Source organism: Centropristis striata, chromosome 5, assembly GCF_030273125.1.
Source record: "Centropristis striata isolate RG_2023a ecotype Rhode Island chromosome 5, C.striata_1.0, whole genome shotgun sequence".
Taxonomy (NCBI): domain Eukaryota; kingdom Metazoa; phylum Chordata; class Actinopteri; order Perciformes; family Serranidae; genus Centropristis; species Centropristis striata.
The window spans coordinates 34,924,226-34,939,780 of record NC_081521.1 but is presented as its reverse complement, the minus strand read 5'-3'; the positions used below and the strand labels follow the sequence as shown (position 1 = coordinate 34,939,780).

The following is a 15,555-nucleotide window of genomic DNA, read 5'->3' as shown; positions in this document are numbered from 1 at the left end:
TGAAAACAAACTCTAATTTAATTTTAAGTTGTTAATACATTGCTATTAATGTTCCACATGGTGATTTAAAGGCTTATAACAGCTACAGCCCAGGTACCTTTTTCTAAAGCAGTTAATATTTAAAGCTACATATTTTTCATATTTCAAAAAATGTCTCTTTTTCACTGTTACAGAATCTGCTTCCAGCCTCCATCAGTCAAGATGTGTCCTAAAGTTAAACATGACTGATAGAACTGTACAGTGTGTAATAGCCGAGCTTCACCTCGCAAAATGGGTTAATCTGTCATTTCTCTCTACACAAAACAGTGCAGAACGTCTTCCAGCCACTCCTGTGTTCTTTCAATATGAATTGAGTTATATTCCAATCAAACAAATCACAGCTTGTTCCAAACAGGGCCGCTCCAAACAGGGCCGTGAGTAATGGATTGAAAAAGTCTGTATTTGATTACCCTTGCCGCCCAGGGTTGACTAAGATCCATTTGAGAGGTAGTACGGTAGAATTCCAATATGGACACCCTCCAGCTATTGACCCTGTCTTTAAGTGGGCGCTGTGCTTTTAGTGTACTTACACTGGTTGTTCCACATCTTCTTCCTCCTGGCAGTTTTGCAATACTTTTGATGGCAGACACTGGCTCCCTTTTCCCCACTCTGCATTATTGATGCATCAGAGAATGTGGATAGCCTACTTTTTGTCATAACCCACGGGCAACGACGCAAGATAAGGGGTTCCTGTTGTATAACTATTTCAATGTCATTCGATGACTGGCATAGTGTGTGAGATCAAAGATTGATCAGTTGTGATTAAAAATGTAAGGAATGATAGTATGAATTGGGGACATTCCCATTTCATGAAAATAGATGCCGAATTTTGGACAAATCTTTAAAGTGACAGTTCACCCCAAAATCTAAAATATTTTTGGGCTCTTACCTGTATTGTTGTTTATCAATCTATATTGTTTTGGTGTGAGAGTGTTGGAGATATCAGTCACAAAGATGTCTGCCTTCTCTCGAATATAATGGGACTATACAGCACTCCAGACAAAGCAATCTAGATTGATCAATGGCACTGCAGGTAAAAGGAGAAAAATATATTTCTGATTTGGGAGTAAACTGTCCCTTTAAGAGTTAAACAAAAAATTCTCCGTTTTTATGATTATTTTTAATAATCCTTAGCTGCTCAGTTCCTCTGGTGAGTGGTGTAATAAATACATCTTAGATAGAATGAGGGATAGCAATCGCAAGTTTATCTGAAACTAGAGAGAGAGAGAGAAAGAGAGAGAGAGAGAGAGAGAGAGAGAGAGAGAGAGAGAGAGAGAGAGAGAGAGATGTGAGCATGTTCACAGTTTGGCCTATAGATGGCAGTATTTTAACAGTAACAGAGTTGGATGAGAGAGTGTCACTGAGTGGATTCAGTGTGTGCTGCGCAGACAAAACTCTGTGATGGGTAAGAACATTTTCTTTTCATAAATATAATTCACTATTCAACTGTCAATTATCAATTGATATATTCTTCAAGCTTCAAGATTCCTCGAAAAGGAAAATGTAAGAAATGCAAGTGTGTATAAATCTCTCTGCAGGGAGTTATCCAAACTGTATTATACTTAGTATGTTAAACATGTGTTAAACTCCAGCTTCTGCTTTAGAATCAATATTTTGTCGTTGATTGGTGGTGCATTTCAATCTACCGTATGGTTTTATGTTTACAACAAAGTGCTCAGTGTTAGATTTTTTTTCTTCATAGTTTCGGTTTAAAAGCACTAGTTTAGTTCAAAGACTGCATGTATGAAGTCAACACAAATGTTCCTTGAATTATTTCATTATTAATGTTTTTCTTTGGGCGGAAACGGTTAACACCATAATGAGCCGGAGTGTGAGGGGGCTGGGTTTAAACGCGCAGTGTGCCAGTGGCAGCGTACACACACTACTGTACATTGATGGAGCCACTAATCTATGTCAGTCCGGCAGAGCCCCAGTGAGAAAGCAACGCTGCGGGTCTAAAACCGACGCTGCGAAATCTCGGACGATGGCGAGCCGCGGCCACACGGCTCGTATCTAACCTGCGTGTTGTGTAGAGCAGCCTGGAGGACGCTGAATCCCGAACTGAAGGAATGTGCCATTTCACTGACACGGTCTAGTAAAGTAACATTAGGAGGTCAGCTCAGATGGTGAACGCTCCGCTGCGAAGTTTACGCACTGAATTTGCAATTACTCGCCGTAATGAAGGTTTTTACTTGAATGAATGGCGCCACCGCAGCAGCTAACAGGTTCCGTATAGAAGGAATTTGGAGAACTAGTGAATGTGAAATTATAGTCGCATCTCGGAAGGTTTTGTCCAGATAAAGCATTTTGGAGACGGGTTTTTTTTTTTTGGATGTGAGTCTAGCGCATCAGTTAAAACCCAGAAGACAGCAGCGGTGCTGGAGGGATCAGGATGTCCGGGAGATCCAGTTTAAACACAGAGGTGAGTGACGGTTTTAGGCTAAATATGCTCCACAGTGTGTAAATATTTGTTTGAATCCCACACGACAGCCACACTGCTCTGTTAAAGGGCTAATTTCCGACACTGCGGAGGAGAGACAACTGAGGAGAGACATTTTTCATTTTTAGGCTGCGGGCTCTGATAAGGTAGCAGCCGGCTTTAATATTTCATTGTAGCTTTGCCACAGCTCACACTTTGACGCCGAAATGAATGATGATGTGTGAGCATAAAATGCAGGCTGTGGTTGTAAACCATATAAGATCATTTCAGCTATAGAGCAGGCTTTGCGCACAGGTGTTCCTTTACTACCATTTATTCCCATTCATCAGAATTTCTCTGCCTCTGATATATTATTGAGATCCAGTCTGTTCTGTAGAGATGATAGCCTGCTTGCACTTAGCATTGTTCTTGCTGCTTCTGGTTTGTGTCAGTAAGGTTTCGCTCTGAAGTATTTATTGAAGTTGACCAGCTGTTATTTTTATTTTTAGAGGAAATGCTCATCACAGTGCCAGGCTGTCTTATGATTTTGGATTTGTTGACCTTGACTGTGAGCAGAAATTCACACAGAGGTATTCTACACTGTCCACGGGATTTATAGTTATAGATTTAATTTATTATTTAAAAAAAATGTAATTTATGAACTAGAAGTAGGCTACTGATCTGGACCTGCGTGTCAGTGCAACAAGTGAACCTTGTGTCTGTAGTCAGAGCTCATTATAAAACTGTTAAATTTCTTACTTTTTTAGAAATATACCCTGAGCCCTGAGGATTAGTTCCACAAGGTCACTGATCTTGTTCACATCATGTAAACATTTCCTGCTGGATTTCTTGTCTTCTTAAGTGGCAAAAACCAAAAAAACAAATTGCAACAAAACCCCTCCAACAATGTGATATATTGTCACCAACTGGCATCAATTTAGGATTCCAGATCGACCCTAGACCTCATCTGTCCCAATTCAGCAGATGCACCTACAAATCTTCATTCTCTGCCAGCGCTCCGGCAAGCACCCATGACAATGACTCTAAAGAAAATAAATGTTGTCTTAAGTAGAAAATTGCCTTACATTTGCATGAAAATAACTTACATCTGCCACGGCTGATGGGTAGCATATTAATCCCTCTGCTCATGCAATCAAAACCCGCTCCTTCTTGGTGAGATCACGGTTTTTGTGCATGTGAAGCGTGACCCTCTCACATCATTATTTTAATATCCATCTCAAAGTGAAACAGCAGTTTGACCCCCAAAGCAGCCACCAGGGTGGAAATTGCTGCCTTTGGAAGAACAAACCAGCACTCAGCATTGGTTTGATTATCTCATGCTGATTATATTCACCTAATTAACTCCAATCTAATGGGGAAAAAAAACACATTCTCTGATAGTGTGGTGCTGCCGCTGAGCAATCAGCCTCTCTGACCAGTTGGCTTTTCAGCAGCTGTTGTATGACAATTTAATGCCGTTCTATTAGCTCTGCTTTGATTCAAATGCATTTACATCACTTATGAACCTACAGTATCCTTATGTGACACAGGCTTATTGCTGCTTACTCCCACCTTTGAAGACAAGCTCATACAAGAGAATTGCTGTTAAAAATATTTCCAAAGCTGTTGTTGATAGTCCTGATTTATTCTGAAAGCAATAAATCACAGTCAGTTTGATCTCTTTTTGAATAATAGAGGATATGAGCAAAGATGTTAAGAATTCTGCTCAATGAATCACTTTCAAGTGATGCCTTTGAAGGCACGCCGTCCAAGACAGCCTTTCGGGATCCGCAACATCACACATTCATCCAATCAATAAGGTTAACCTCGCCAAGCTGGAGAGAAATTGCTTCGACTGGACAAACTTGGGTCGAGCTTTGTGGAGTAACGGTTGATGTTTCTCTGCCTCTGCCTCTGTGCTTCACCTCTCTGTAGGGGGCTGCAATATTTTTGATTGGATTTACGGTGCAGCCGTGTGGTCAGCGAGGTATTCTGTTCTTAGACTTTCTGATGTTGGAGTGATTTGCATACACGCCAAATATTTCATGTTGACTTTTGGAATTGCTATTTTTGTGTACAGATAAGTGACTCCCTGGCTTTGAAATCTCATATTCTTAAGAGGAGCTGGTCCTCTGATGTAGATTGTGTCTAAAGCATCTTCTGCCTATCGCCACTGTCAGCATCTACAGTGATTGGCGCACATGGCTCAAGAGCGTCCTCTGTTGATGAAGAGCACAGAGCCGAGTTAATTATCGGAGGACACAGCCTCTCTCCATTCAGTGCTTTCCACTTATACCACTCAACGACTATGATGACATTACTAACTAATTCTTTAACTGCATGATTTGCTACTGAATGAGTTGTTACTGGCTTTCTGTGTGCTGTGTCACCACCAGCCTTCACACAGCACACTGCTCGCTCCTCTTCGGATTCCCCCCCGAAGGCAGCCAGACTCACCACAGTTTAGCTTGAGAGATTTTGACAAGTTGTTACGCATGCAGGCAGAATCCTTGACCTATTTCTTAATGAGTGAATACTGCAAATGCGCTCAGCGGCTGTGTATTCTGAGCGAAGTCCCCCTTCACCCCTCCTTACAGCGACCCCCACCTTCCCAACTGTCTTTTGCCTGCACACATGCGAGCACGCCAACACATGCAGATAATGGTGCTTTTGTGAGTTCACTGACTCATTCTCCCACAGATATAGGTCCTCCCTTCCCTATCTGCTGGAGTGTACAAATAGCGAGTGAGTGTTTGTTTTAATGCAATTGGCCTCCCCGTCTTCCCTCACTGTAGGCTGTTTATCTGAACCTCTCAACTGTCCAGCTGTCACAACAGAGATCTCAATCTCCTTGACCCACACACGCTCCACTCACTCAGCCTTGTGATGTGCATGTTTGCGTCTGGGAATCCGCGTTTTATGGCGAGCGTGTACGTGTGAGGATTGACATAAGGGAGATCTGGATCTGTGGTGACATTGATCAAGTGGAGTGCAGCAAGGGAGAACATTTAGTCTGAGATCGGTCTGACTTCAGTGAAAAGCAGGAGATCACAACAGCCTCTTTCTCTTCATCCTCGCTGCTTCGTTTACATCCCCCCGTGCCTGCCGTCTCTCCTCTGGATAATTGTAAACAACATGAGTTTTTCTACCTGTCTCTTGTGCTTCAAGCGCCACATTCAGCAGTAGAGATAGTCTCTAGGCGATGATTATCCTAACAAATGTTCGTTTACCCTGTTGTTCTCTGCTGATGTGTTGATTCGGGAGTGTAGCAACCGAGAAGTCTGCTTCTCTGCACCTGGATCTGGTGTAAGATGACACTAAACTTTGTTGCAATGATACTCAGATATTGGCAGTGGCGATCCTAAACTCTGTGAGGCCCCAGGCAAAGAAGCCCCTCAAGGCTCGCTGTATGTGTGACAGTTACAGGTAGCTGACTGTCCTAATTAACAGTTTCTGTCCAGCTGTGGTACAGCAGCAGGAAGGGGCCACACTTTGGTGCTTTTGGGCCGGCGGCGGTGCACTGTACAGTGCCTTCATGAGAGCTTTAAAGGGGTTTTTAAGTTGTCATTGCAAAATCCGTAAATCGGACTGGCCATCTTTTTTGGACCCCAAATACGATCTTCATTTGCCTCTCCTGACAGTGGATATCAGGCAAAAATTGGGAACTGACGTTCATAGCAACAGAAGCAACAGAACTAGCAACAGAACTTGCAGCAAAGCAAATCATATTGATTTTCAGACCATCTCCATTACATGGATGAATGTTAGATCTCTTTCATAGAGAAATGGATGATTTTTCATTTACTCTGTCTAACATATCCAAGCTCACAAGTGTCTGAATACATTCGCTTAAAATGTTGTTTTGATGCATCCCAGCACTCTATCTGTCGCCCTGCTTTTGCCAGAGAGAGAAATCTAGTGCTGCAATTGTTATAATAAAAATATAGATGCAATGGTTCTTAAGATGCAGCATTACTCTTTGATAATTCCCACACAATAGCAGATGTTAGAAAACACCATGGGACTACGTTTAATGGTGTAGTCATGCTGCTGAAGCTGTTTTCATCATCTTGAGTACTTGTGCGTGTTGCCTTCAGTGACTTATTGAATCGTTGAAACCATTTTAAATTGATGACTACAGGCCACTACATTGTTAAGTAGCAGCTTGCCCAGTATGAGCAACACATAGCACAGAGTGCAAAAATCAATGCCACTCCTTTGCATTTCATTTTTCACGATACACTGGGAGACTGTACTGTTTTTTTTTATCCTGCAAGTACTTAAAAGACAAAAAGACTCCTTTTCTGCTGTGGCGTTGACTCTTCTTGGATTTTTTTCTTTTGATAGTCCTGTTTGGAGAGTTTATTTCCCCATCTCTGTTAGGATGTTAGCTGTTTTTTTTTGTTTTTTTAAAGAAAAGTAGTAAGAAAAAGGCTGTGAGTGTGTCCGCGGCTCCCAGACAGGCTCCAGTCAGTCTCATCAGAGGTCCGTCGGGGAACGGTTAACAGTCGTCCCTCTGCCAGGCGCAACCGTGGCCAGTCCAGATCCTGCTCTCTCTATTGATGGCAGCAAGTTAGCAATGAACCCCAGTGTGCACTCTGCTGTCCCAAAGGCTTGCCAGCTTGCTGAAACAAAGCCTTTTGTAGGGCCGTTGAATCCAACAGATGGAGAAATGGACAGTAAATGAAAGTAGAGGCAAAGGGGAATAAAGGAATTTAGTGGAGCATGTTTGCGGGTAGGCATTTAGGCTACTCCTTTGGGAAGCCTAACACCCTCACAATGCAATACTGGCAGAACTTAAATGTTCTCTCGTTGACATGCTGCGAGAGCGGCTTTGGGCCCCAATGTGAGTGGAGAAGGCAGTCTGCTCGCGAGGGCTCTCTAGGGCCTGGGAAGCCTTTATTAAGATGTTAATGGAACTGCCTTCATGACACATTTCCACGGGACAGGATCCCTTGCCTCTGCCATTCTTTAGTGCCTAAATCTGCATGCCACAATCATCAGTCTCTCCCCCTCACACAACAGCCTGTTTAGGCATTCAGCCCCATCTCCACATTCTCCTGCCCAGGCGCTCTCACTCTTTATCTGATCTCTGCTGTCACAAGCCATCCTATATTTTACCACGTGTAACAAAATTACGCGATGCCAGCGATAAGGGCAGCAATCCTGGCACAGAGACCCGCAGAATAACAAGTCTTGCTGTTTGTTTGTCACTGATCTTCACACCGGTTGGAAGTCAGACTGTCACCCCAGCAAGCCACGAGGGCTGTTATGTTTTTTCCCCAAAAACACTTAGCTGGTAGCTTGTTTCTAGGACACTAGTACCTACATTGTTTCCCCTCATTCGCTGTAGCCCTCAAACAGCTCCCAAGGCTGCCCACTGCAGCCTGAGCAGCTTATCAAAGCAACAACAACAAAAAAGAGAGGCAAAGAAAGACCTCGAGCTTTACATACAAATGCCTTGACTTCATTTTCATGAAAGGCACTGAATGCATTGTCTCAACCATTTTCTCCTTTCACATCCGTTTGAATATAAGTCAGTTTAGCCCGGCACCATCAATAATCAATTAGCTGGTGTCATGGGAGGATGTGCTTTTTTGTTTGGTGGAAACTTGACAATAAGTGAGCAACAAAAAGGAGCGGGAGAGAGAGGCAGAGTGGGAGGGGGCTTGTGTTCGACGCCAGGGGCAGCTGTCAGGAGCAGATGACAATGTGTGTGTGTGTGTGTGTGTGTGTGTGTGTGAGTAATTTGTGCTTGGCTGCGTGTGTTTGTGTCCATTTTAATTTATTTTTGTTTGACTGCATGGCACATGTGTCTTTTGTGGGAGTGTGTGTGTGGAAGATGAGGCACCAGAGGAGGCAGGGAGGGCAACACCATGCTGCGCTGCCCACACTGCCCCCTGGTGATGAGGATGCCCCTGCCTGCCACTGTCGCCATGGTTACTGAAGGAAAAGGGGTGCAGACATTGTTTGTCTAGTCTGCTCATGTGCCATAGGGTAGCCAGGCCAACAGCAGCTTTATCCCTGTACTGTATACACTGCGGCCCAGTTACAGCCAGGGCCACTTTCAACCCAAAGAGGGCTATTACGGCCATTAGCTCTCACACATTATAAAGCAGTGTGTATTTTTCTTACAAGACTGACTCTAGTATTTCCCCAAGTAAATGTATTTACATTAACTTAATTCTCTCTTTGCTTATTGCATTGAATTTTCTTCCAATGGGGCTGTATGCAACACAGCGCTCACATTCCCCCTGTTGTGCTTCAAGGCTCGGTGACATGTAGATACCTGCACCCATGCTTGCTTCATTGTTACTATTTTTCAGTCAACCATGGCCTTATCTGGGTGGATGGCTCTTCTCAGTGCGAGTCAAAAGCCTTAACTCGTCCTCGGCCCTCAGCAGAGAAGAGAGGAGAAGAAAAGGCGGAAATTTAGCCTTCTAAATTCATTCCTGAGAGAGATAGCAAACAGAAAAACTGTCTGCTTAACTCCCCCTTCTTCTTCTATCTTGTTTCTTCTCTCGCACACACACACACACGCACGCCCTCTTGATAAACTTTTTCCACTGTTGCAGACCAAAGTAAATTGAGCTAAATTGATGATGAAAGACCTCGAAACTCCCACAACTTCAAAACATAGAATATGGCCCACTGTGGCGTTTTATTTCCCTGCAATGTTGATAGAAGCATAAAGGCAAACAGTTACACTGAATGAGTCAACTGCTGCTTGAACTGCATATGGGACTTACAAACTAAAATCTATCTATCTACCCATCTATTATATAAGAATACAGAATACTAGAATGCTTGGTGAGGTTGTGAAGGTACTGTGAAGAAAGGATCTTGGCTGTATCATGAAAAAAGTTTGGTCTTAAGCTACTGCCGCCAGTCCTGCAACTCCAGACTCTTTACTTTGGCCCAAGGTGATTTATAGTGTCCAGGCCACGGGAAATGAATTCTCCCCTGGGATAACAGTTATGTTTATGCATGAATACATGACTCTGATCCACACACTGAAGCCAGTGGGAGAAAAGGGATGAAAGGTACTTAAAAAAAGGAGGCAGCTAGTCATAAAGCCCACACAAAGTCTGCGAAGATGTGTAGTCGCTCTCCTGCTCGGGGCAAAACTGTTAATAACAATGTGATTGCTTTTGTTGTTGATTTTGACCTCGGCCCAGCCTTTAAGATTATAGTTTTGTACAACATAAGCATGGGCTTTGTGGAATGTGTGGTATACTGAGGAACAATAAATCCTGTTTCCTCTGGATGCATTTCTGGGAGCCCGTCTTATCAAATGATATCAACAAAATGGCCATTGTGAGTCATGCTGTACAAACTAAATTGAGCTACTGTAACAGTGTGTTTGGCGAATGACTGGTATTTGTTCCTGCCAGCCAAACATTATCAAGACGAATCTATCGTAGGGGAAGTTAGATGTTGTTGTTTCACTGCTTTTACTTCCTAGTGCCCCTTGCTATCAAAGGGAAACACTCTATGTACTCAGTGGAACAGCGGGAGCTCGCCCAGCATTAGTCTGCCTCTGTCATAACCAATGAAATGTGAAACATGACAGCGGCGTCTTCACATAACCTGTATGAGACAAAAAGGAAAATCATTAACATAGAGTAAGTGACATGATGTGATATCACGCCATGCAAAACACATAATCAAAAATCACTACATCCTCACACGTCCGCTGCAATGTAGGTCAGACGCATTGTCTTTTCTTTAGTGTTTAAGGAGAATGAATCAGGGTTTCTGAGACAATTATTCAGAGTGTGACAGCCAAGCCTTTTGCAGCACAGACTCGAAATCTTTGTGTTGTCCGTGAAGATGTTGATTAAATATGACTGCGCTGAAACATTTGCCTGCCTGAGGGAGGCAAAGGTAGATGAAGGGAGGGAGGAAGTGAGAATGGCAGGGGACTGGGCAGGTTTGTACTTGAAAGCAATGAATGAGCATCCTTTCTTGTCTTAATCTGCAACAGTTAGGGATTTACACTATGGGAGCGAATGCTGTTAACCAGCTGATCCACACAGAAGGTGCATTGAAAGGATATTTGCCTCATTACTGCTGACACAGCCTTGGTTTTACCAGACACACCTTTATTTCCTCATTCATCTCGCAGAAAGAGAGAAAAGCCGGGAATTAAGAAGATTTTTTCTCATCGCAGAAGGCATCTCTGAGCTTGTAGGTACAATGTTTACCGTTAAGTACTTTGCACAAGCCTCATTGCCTCTGCTGCTGCAAGCCCTTCCCCACATTTCGCAGAGAACATGTTCAACCTGACAGGGGTGAATAGGTGAGGCGAATTTGCATTTTATTACAAGGCATGCACAATGTTTCAGGCATTATTTTTTGTGAACATAATGTTGAATATAAACAATTTGCTTTTGCAAGGTTTTAATGAATGCAAACAAATTTTGCGTATCGCTGAAGACTGTTTGATCAACACAATTAAGCCTTCGTTTTGGTTTAGTCTTTTTGAGAGGTACAGCAAACAGTTTGTTCTTTGTTTTTTGTCATTTTCAAAGCTGTTGATTACTGGTATACTGTGTAATCTCCTCTGCGTTCAACCTCCTCCCTTTTTTCTGCTTCCTCTCTTCGTTCTCGCCTGTTTATTTGGAGGGGTGTTAGAGTGAGAAACTGTGAGAGTGAGCTGGATGGAGCGATGCCAGAGGGGACTGGCATGTGGCTTAGATGCTGGGAAGTGTCAGCACATTTTCAGATTCACCTGCGTTTTGGGACCTGAGCCCGCATTCTGCCGTTCATCTTCAGACAAGAAAGAAAATTAGAAAACAGAGTTTTGAAACAGGGAGCGGCTGCTGGGCAGTGTGTCACTTTTAAAACAGTTCCAAAGTAAAATACACATTAGCACATTCTTACTCATTTAAAACACACACACGCACACACACACACACACACACTTCTTCTTCTTACCACAATGTAAATCCTTCGCGGGTTGGTTTTCTGTAGACATTGAGGAACCCGATAAAAGACACCTTGTCTTTGTTTATTTTGCCAAGGCTACAGTGTTGGTGGGTTGTCTCCTACAAAGCATTAGTTGATTCAATGGCTTAAGGACTGAAAGGCTGAAATGCAGTGTGTCTGCCTGCGTGGCTCCCCGAGGCACTGAACATGTACAGTAGCTCTGTGTCAAGGTAAACAACCCCACCTTTCTTTGTACACTACTCTTTGACGCAACCAATCATAATAATGAAAGCGGGAAAAAGAGAATAAAACTGTCAACAGAAGGACAGCCAGACTGATTTTTGCTGCAGGAGCCATTGTTACATTATTTGAGCAGTTTTTTTGCTTTTTATGAGAGCTACAAAAGAAACCTGTTTCTAGCATTATGTGATATCTGAGCTGCTTGTAACATTTGGCAATAAAGGATCTTTACAAGAAAACTCGTTAAATTAATGGAAATGGAGAGGAATTAGCTGCGGAATACCGGCACAATCTAGACTGCATTCTTAGACTAGATGTATGACTTGATTGAACTGAAACACAGAGGTGTCAGAGATGGCAAGAGTTGATGAGAGACTGATTCTCTGAAGAATATAACTATGTATATTACCAACCTTTAAAGGGGCGATGTGTTAGATATGGCCACATGCTCCCACAAATAGGGGCAGTAATTCACATTGTACAAAAATTACATGACTTGCTAAATACAGCGATGACCTTTATCAACATTGTGTAACATTAGTGTTTGACACATAATAAACCTGCAACGTCCTCAAAAATGTAAAGCGAACTTTCCAAACTATGCACAGAGACCACCAGGAGAGGAGGTGATGCAGAGTCAGGTGTGGGGCCTGCATGATACATGGTGCCCTGCTAGCTCCATGGTTAAGTTAAGTCGGGAAACCTTTATGCAATCAGGTCTCCTGTATGACTACAGTGCAACTATCTGTGCAGCGGTGTGTAACCTGTGGTCTCATGTCATGCAGCTTGTTGATGAGGGAGCAGGCGTTGGTGAGAAAGACTCAGTACAGGTTTATGCGAGGCTGCTTTTGGCCTAGCCTGGCTCGCCTGGCTCACCTGGCTAGCCTTGCTTTTGCTTCTTCTCGCATCGCCTCTGCGAGTAATCTCTGCTGGAACATGGAACATTTTCCTGTGACCCCTCCATTGCATGGTCTTTTAAACACTGACTCTCACTTCAGGTGTTGTTTGTCTTTGTGGTTTTTGTTTTAGGCAACCATAAAGCTGTTAACTGTTGAAGCTACTGCTTATGGTGAAACCGCGTATAATTCCATTGAGGGCAGACTTGACACCACAGTGACTCACTACAGCCTCTCAAGGCACAAGGGGGCTGAGGCTAGCTGGTTAGCATGTTTATTTCAGTAGATATCTATGCAACTCAATACCTGAACGTCTTTGACATACAGTCTGACATAAAAAAAAAAGTTCCTCCTTCACATTCTGTTTACACTCAAATTTAAATGGTCATATTCACATGTTACACCTTTACAAAGAAAGCTACAGTCAACACCTCCAAACTGGCTATATTTCCTGGGGGCCCATACAGTACCCTTATCCCCTATCAGGGATCTCTCTTAGTAGCACTTAAAGGGTTGACTCTTAGAATGTACTGAAATCCAGCATGCCCAGCCTTTGGTACAAAACAGAGGAAGACACATGGAGGTCTGGGCTTTTTTCCCTGTGACACTAAGTCAGACAGGAACAGGAGAGGAAACTCGAAGGGAGGGACGGAACAGGAAGTCCAAACTGTTTTCGTAGAAGTCAAGGGCGCTGTGAGCCTGGCAGAGATGTAACTATATTACACAATAGCTGACTGCTTCAGCGATCTCACAGGATGTGCAGTATAGGTTTGTAGATGATCAAGGTGTGTGTGGAAGAGTAATATTCCAGACTAATGGGAAAACTCTCTCATTGACTCTGAGTCGGTCCCAGCCAGACTGAAACAGCAGTGAACCAACCACCAAGTGTCCTAATTAGCCCACTTCAGCATGTTAGTCTGCCCCAGCTGCTCCTATTTATGTTACTGATGAAATGCTGAATGGGGCTTTTTTTCCCCTTCGTTACATTTTCTCGAGGGTAGCAAATAGTCGATTTTATCGTTTTTCTCTTTCCTGTTATTGCAGTTTTTTGCTGGAGTATGATTATATGTTTTGCCTACTGCTGATGCAGTTTATAGGGAACAGCAGCAGCAGGGCTGTTTTGTTTGGCTAAAAGGGTGACTGCCAAGTACCCTACCCTGTGTTTTGTCCCTATCTTCCCCAACTAAGAAATGACAGAATGTGGTGATAGGAGGAAATACTCAGACTGCCCACTGCTGTGTTTATGCTGACTCTAACGTGAGCATCAGTTTCATCCTATCCTCTGCCACAGCACACTTATCATCAAGAGGTTTCAGTTACATCTCTCAATTGGATGGAGAGGGGCTGGCTTGCTCGCCCAAGCCTCATTTTACTGCTTCACTAAACCCGTGGCCCAGTATGATCGCTTTTAAAGCAGTCAAGCCACAGCGTCTCTCTCTCAGCTTCATCATCTATGTGTGCGGTCTAAGGAAAAAGTTAATGCGAGGTAAAAGCTGCCACTGAGGAATCCAGATCGCCTGGGTTTGGCATTGGTTATACTGACCAAGCATGGGAATGCTCTTTTCTTTGATTTATTTTCAGTTATTATTGCTCTGTCTCTTCATGTTCTTTATTGCTCTCTTTTTTTTCTCTTGATATTGCTCTTTCCCTCTCTCCGCTCTTTATTGCTCTTTCTCTCGCCTCTCTCTTTTTGGCTGTCGGCCTTTTTGTCTCTCTCCCTCTCTCTTTTGCACTGTGGGATCTGGTCCCAGCCTGCCTCACTTCCTTAACAATGAAACAGATGCTAATTTTAATCATCTTACTAGCAGAGATTAGTCTTTGATCAAACTTAATGCTCAGAAAGCAACTGCTGCATTCAGCTTCAGAGGGAGAGGGAGGCTGTGCTTTTTAAATGCGATCTGGTGACTAAGGCAATGCAGGATACTCCACTTGAGTGCTGTTACTTAAGCCCTTTATACATGTTTTTCTCTTGCCCAACATTTTACATGATGTGCAGTCAAAGCATTGTAAGAATTACACACTGGAGCTGGATTTAGACTTTTCCTGCTACGATGTCAATGTTTCTTCCCCCTCAAGACCTACTTATGCACATGCAAGTGCGTATGATTACATCAATGACATGCTTTCCAGAGAGCCACTCCGCTGGGTGCCTGTATCAAGATGTAGTACAAGAAGAATACTGACGGACAGTTGTATGAGGCTCAGTGGCCACATATAATGGATGCTCTCCAGTGTCTGTCTGAAGAATATGGATGGCCTGACTATCTCTGTGTTATATCTACAGCAGAGCAGGGGACAGATTCAGGAGCCTGTGGCCTGTGAAAATCAGTGTGACGCACTTATTCCCAGGTTCACTGATGTGCTGGACGGGCTGCAGTAGCTCTTCATACAGCTCTGACAGGCTCTGACAGCCAGGAATCTTGTACAGTATAAGCATCCTACATGTGTGTTTCGCCTGCGGTTGCCTCAGTCACCTCTATCTCATTTCAGGCTGCTTGGCTTTTCTTGGTGCATCTAAAAGGGCATAGCCCCATCCCAGAGTTACAGCAGGTGTAATGACTTTAGGAGAAGAAGGAGGGTTAAGGGAGGTGAGAGCAAGAAAAAAAGCACACTAGGCAAGTAATATTCTGTGGCATCCAAGGTTTTTCTCTATTGCCTGGCTGTTTAAGGCCACGAAATATAATCCCGAGAAGTCCACAGGGCCATTTCTCTTTTCCCTCCTGTCCCTGTGACTTTGAACATAATGAGCATTGGACCTCTTCGCCTTCTGATCCTTTGCTGTTCACTGTGCTTCATCACAGCAGTGGATGATAATGCTCATACAAATGCAGCCTCCACCTCTTGCCTCTTCCATAGAACAATACTCAACCTTCACAGCTATAGTGAATAATATCAAGCATTGCTATTACATGCTATTTTTCATCATAGACCTTCTAGGTCACCATGACTTTCCTTCCTTCCTTCCACCTCCCACTTCCTCACTGCTCAGCTGTCCTGCAATAAGCAGGTGGGGAGCAGTTGTGTCATATG

At 43.4% G+C, this 15,555-nt stretch overlaps 1 protein-coding gene across 1 annotated transcript in view; it reads left to right on the top strand.

The window, feature by feature from the left end:
* Positions 1 to 1,941: 1,941 nt before the first annotated feature.
* The window catches only part of plxna2 (plexin A2), a 191,919-nt gene continuing 178,305 nt past the window's right edge, over positions 1,942 to 15,555 (top strand). The window contains exon 1 of the mRNA XM_059332253.1: positions 1,942 to 2,461. The gene's annotated coding sequence lies outside the window, so the exon portion shown is untranslated. The remainder of the gene's footprint in view (positions 2,462 to 15,555) is intronic.